This window comes from Microtus pennsylvanicus, chromosome X (assembly GCF_037038515.1).
Source record: "Microtus pennsylvanicus isolate mMicPen1 chromosome X, mMicPen1.hap1, whole genome shotgun sequence".
Classification (NCBI taxonomy): domain Eukaryota; kingdom Metazoa; phylum Chordata; class Mammalia; order Rodentia; family Cricetidae; genus Microtus; species Microtus pennsylvanicus.
In genome coordinates, this window is record NC_134601.1 from 120,639,984 (window position 1) to 120,645,527 (window position 5,544).

The 5,544-nt window shown below is 44.9% G+C and overlaps 1 pseudogene; it reads right to left on the reverse strand.

The window, feature by feature from the left end:
- Positions 1–347: 347 nt before the first annotated feature.
- LOC142840513 (SH2B adapter protein 1 pseudogene) lies at positions 348–2,351 on the reverse strand (annotated as a pseudogene).
- Between the last annotated feature and the right edge of the window lie 3,193 nt (positions 2,352–5,544).

A 5,544-nucleotide genomic window follows, 5' to 3' on the forward strand; every position in this document is an offset into this window, starting at 1 on the left:
TGGTGTTGAGCCCCTCTCAGGTTAGCTGTTTAATAAAAATATCCTTAGTAGGGCCATATAAACATGCTTTTCACAGCCTGGACAAGATTGCAGAAATATTCTACACTGTCCTGGGGTGTACAAAGTTTGAGGGCCTTGAAGGTTAGGTTGGACACTTGTTGGAAATAACAATCATGGATTGCAATACAGGATCAATGTATTGTCCATGTCCAGTAAGCATGTTGAGGGCAATATTAAGTCCAAATTGCAAATTTACATGGGCTTGGGTCTCTGTTGCATCATCATAAGCAGAGCGGCATTGGAGAAAAACCGAGGGGTCTAGGACTGCCTTCAACATGGAGTATCAATCATAATGGGTTTGAAGTTTCATGGCCAGTTGTCTGAGTAGTTGCAAAAATAAGGAGATCGGGGTTGCATCCATCACTCTCGTACTCTCCTGCATGGCTCGGAGCCTGCTCCTGGCCCTATTGCCACTGGAAGGGCACATAGTTGATAAGGACATCACTGGAGCCTCCAGACTCCACAGGGATGGGATGCAACCAGAAGTACTCAAACATATTGAAAATGGACTAGAACCACAGATATTGGACCTGGCCCTGACCCTCCTAATTGTGTGACAAACACGGGTACTCGACTTTGCCCTGGAAGTTGAAATTGAGCACATATTCACCATGTCTTGTCTCACTGTGATGTACCAGGAAGACACCATGCCTCCTTCCAGCACTAACTGGGCATCCTTGAGTCGAGAGAGCATGCCATGAAACCAAGAATATCCTGAGTGGGCCTGATCTCCCTCAGTGCCCTCTGACTCCTCCTGGAACAGGAATGACCCTGTGACTGCTTCTGGAGTATCCAGGTGACGATAGGGGTTGAGAGGGGATAAACTGTCCTTGCTGGGGCCCCTCCTCAATGGGAATGAGAGAGAAACAATTCCAGAGAAAGCAGTTCCATTGAGTCAAAGTGGAGGTAGTAATGGAGATAGAACTAGGGGAGAAGGATGCTGATGACTAGTTCAAAAGACTCCCAAAAGCCCCCTGTGACAGGCGGTCATTCCCAGAAACAGATCCTGGCTGGACAGACTCTCTGAATGATTCAGGCAGGGCAACTCCAGGCTGTTTGTGTTATCTTTTGTGACCAGGGGAAGAGTCATGGGGCAGGGGCTGATAGCAGGGCAGGATCCTGGGCTTAGGCTATCCTGGATGTCAGACACCCAGGCCTTCACATGAAGTGCATCACTTGTCTCCAGAATGTACTCTGAAGGACCTTCTACCTTAACCACAAACGTATTCTCCCTGTCAGGCATCTCTAGAGCCGGGGCTGTGTGGACAGCAGTGATAGTTAAACAGGGAATGCTGAGTTGGGGCTGAGATGCCTTGCGTGGTATGAAGAACACCAAACAATGTCCTCTTCCTCCTCCTCCTCCTCCTCCTCCTCCTCCTCCTCCTCCTCCTCCTCTTCCTCCTTCACTTAGGAGCAACAGGCGACACTTCTGCCACTGAGGCTGCCCTCCAACCCCTGAGGTCAACCCAGCCACCCCTCCTCCATGACCCACTTCTGGTGGGGCAGGGGCAGCTTCCTCAGCCCCGATAAAACTGAGCAGCTCTTCTCTCTGTACCATTCCTGTTCTGTCTTTCCAGGTTCCCTCTGCACGACTCAATCTCAGTCTCTCAAAGCTGTGAGAGTCCATCTCTCCCAGGTGATGTGCCATCACTAGGAAATCCCTTACCAACGGTCCCAGAACCACCAGAGGAGTTAGAGATGCTGTTTCCACCTAGGACTGGAGGGCCTGATGTAGTCTCTAGAGGCCCAGCTAGGGAGGAAGTGTCAATGGCCCCTCACCACTGCAGGATACTTCATATATAACCTCTGACTGAGCAACCCATTAAATGAAGGGAAAATGTTTCTTGAGCTTTGACTTTGAGGACGTTGTAGAGGAGGAAGAGACTGAGGAAGGAAGGGGGCCAGCTAGGTCCTCAGAAAATAGAAATGGGACAAACAGAGCCAGGGGCCCATCCACCCTGCAGCTGTCAAGGGACATGTATGTGGTGGTGCAGTCTCCTCACCAGAGCTCAATGGGGCCAAGACAGGGGAGAGTGAGTCCGAGGCCCAGACCACCTTAGTTTTGAAGTGCTGCAGGAACAGCTCAGCAAAATGGCCTGAAAAGGCAGCTTCTGCTCCAGGCTCTGTATATTGTGGTTGGGAAGCCAGGTAGAGCTAAAATGGTGGGCAAGATCCAGGGCAGCGCCCCTCGCATGGGACTCACAGAACTCTGGCCAACTTTGGAGAAGGGTTAGTGGCAGCACTGGCATAGAGAGGAAGGCCCCATCTACCAGGGAAGGGGCACCATTCATGATGAGCCTCAGGAGGAGCCGGTGAGGAGGGGCAGCAAAGAAGAAAATGTTCAGAAGCCATGGAATAAGTGGGAACCACTGCATCTCGGTCCCAGTGCTCAGCTCCAAGGTCAAGCTAGTGGAAGTAGCCACCATCTGAGGAGAATGTTCCAATAAAGAAGGAAAAGGAACTCAACCACAGTTGAACAGCCGAAGTCTTTGTGTGAATTAAGAGACCAACCACCACCCTGATGGCTCTTAACTGGTGGTCATGTAACCGGATTAGATGAGAAGAGTGATTAGGAGAGGCAGTCCAACAGTCCACACTCCAAGGAGTGCTCGGGGACTCCCCAAAAAGCAAGAGAGCCTTCAGATAATTCTGGAGAGTGGCCCCGAGCAAAAGACATCAGTTGTTCTCAGGCTTCGAGGGAGTTCACGCAAGGACAAGGATAGAAGGGAAAGTGGTGTTCGCTGACTGAGCATGCTGCTTTTAGTGAGGGACTTCCACGGTTTGTTAGGCCATGGCCCTATGCTCTCACAGTGTATTCAGGAGAAAAGGATCTATCAGAGCGTTCTTTAATGGTTCTATCTCCTAGGTGGTCATCTCTTATGTGGAGGTACCTGGATGAACCAAGTCATGATGGAGAGTTCCTAACCAGGAAGACAAATGGGAAAGAAGAGAAAGTGTAGGGATAGGAAAGAAAGCCCCAACTCACCAAGGGCTTAGAAAACAAAAACAAAGGTCAACTCACCAAAAAGAGCTGAAGGGATAAACTCAAGATGCTGGCAGAGAGTTGGGATGGGGACAGCAACTGGGGCAGCAAGCAAGTAAGAAAAGTGCCTAGAGGAGTATAAGGAGGACCCAAAAAGCAAGCAAAGGGTAAAGGTCCATCCACGTTGGGTTCCAGTTGTAGTTGTTGCAGGCTTGGTTTTGTTGTTGTTGTTGTTTGTTTGTTTTTCAAGGGAGGATTTCACTGTAGCTTTGGAGCTGGTCCTGTAGATAAGGCTCTTGTAGATAAGGCTGGCCTCAAACTCACAAAGATCTGCTTGCTTCTGTCTCTCAAGTGCTGGGATTAAAGGCACGTGCCACCACTGCCTGGTGAAGGCTCCTTGTGGCTGCCTGTTGTACAATACCTGTTTCTTGGGGAGGGCACTTCAGGGGGTGAGAAGACATGGAGACAATGACACAGATTCCGAGAGATTCCAATGCAGAAGCTCTTTAATGTAAAAAGAAAAAAAAAGTCAGGGGCTTCTATGGGGCTAGAGAAATTAAGCTGCCACAGGAACATTTTTGACTGGTCCTTTTGAAACTGGCAGTTGATGCTGGCATGTTGTGATTGGCTAGGTGTGCACATCATTAGTTATCATGCTTTTGGTCTGCTGACAGGTTGTTTGGGCCAATTTTGCTTATTCATTGTGAGTTTGCATGTACTTGCTTGTGCTTGCGCTATTGCCCCGACTCAGGTATGTAAGACAGAATAGCTGAAAACTCTGAGGTTCACATGTGTGCAAGTTTTCATCTCTGACTTGCCAACAAACTTATTCAGAATAGAATATTCTTATGAAGCATGTATATTATGTGCCAGACATTCAGAAGATGTCAGATATGAAATCAAGTCATCAAAGGTCTAGAGTATGCCTTGGTCTAGAGTTTTAGACAGAACACTTACATGGATCATCCTAACATAACAGGAAATGTACTACAAGATGGGACCATTGGACGACGAAAAAGGATGCAGGGCAGATGGACTCTTGATATATAAGCCAGTTATCCAGAGAGAGAAGTGGTTGGTGGAAGACCATTCTAAATACAATTCAAAACCTGATCTACAGTTTCCAAAGAGGGAAGCATTTGAGAGTTTGAAGGGAAGTCAGGCTTTCCCTCTTTCACCTAATTTTTATTAGTGGCTCTTGAGATGAGGGCTAGAATGTTCTGAAACAGTTTTGTAAACCATTTGCACTTTCATGCATATTTTACTCTCTACTCCTTATTTCTGGAAGCACAAGCAAAGCGTGAAGAGGATGACATGGGACGAAGGCAAGCAATTTGTTTGTTTCTCTTTGCTATTCAGCTTGCTTTCTGGCATAGATGCATGAATGCATGAGCTGAAAGACGGAGAAAATATGAAGGCTTTCCTTATGCACATGAACTTTTCCTTTTCTATGTATCATCTATATATCTAGGTATGTATCTACCTATTATCTATCTCTCTATTATATATATATATATATATATACACTCATATATATCAAAAGTTTATTGAGTTTAGTTGATAGTTATTAATAAGTATAAGCTCAAATGCCTTATCTACTTCAGTTCATGGAGGTGGTGTGGGTGTTCTATTTTCTGTTCCCTTTCTTAAAAAACACAAGCTTCAAAATATTTAAAAGTAGAAGGTACTGAGTTCACAAACTCAGGTGAACAGAGAGAAAAATTTCTCCTTTATCATCAGTTTAAATGTGTTGGACTTCCCTATAGGAATTTAAACTTGTTATATGTATTGACTGCCCTCAATGCCAAGTATTTATAACTGTTAAGTTTATTACTTTCAAGTTTCATCCCATGTCTCTGTGCCTGGGGCAAGTTAGAAAGCCCTACCAGGGTACTGATGTTTTGCTCTCATCCATCTTAATAGAGATATTTTCCAATGACTTATCCACGCTTCTAATCCCATGAGAGGAAAAGACTTTCTTTCTCACACAAAGGTGATTTCTTCAACATATTAATTATTAGTTACATTGACAATGATATATGTACCTCTCTGATCTCTCATTTCCACAGAGCAAAAGAAATTCACTTTGCACATCTCACCTTTTTCATCTTTAATATAAAGTATTAGGTCTCAAATTTTCATTTTTCTCTCTCTTCAAACAACACTTTCTGTTAGAAAAAAGTTTACATACATCGGTGAAAGTGATCTTTGAGTTTCATGCTCTAAAACATTGACGGTTGTGAGTTTCTCAAATCATTTTGTTTTCCCACTGCTAATAAAAGTAGCTACCTCATAAAATATCTTTTTAGTTTCAGATCTCCAAAAAGGCAAGTCTTAAAAGCAATGGTAAGAACTTAGCAGAAACAGAGACAATTCATTAAAAAAACATAAAGATATATGCATATGTATATATCTTTTTTTTAATCTTTTTTTTATTGAGAAAATGAGAAAAAAACAAGTTTCCACCTCCTCCCAGCCTCCCATTTCCCTCCCCCTCCTCC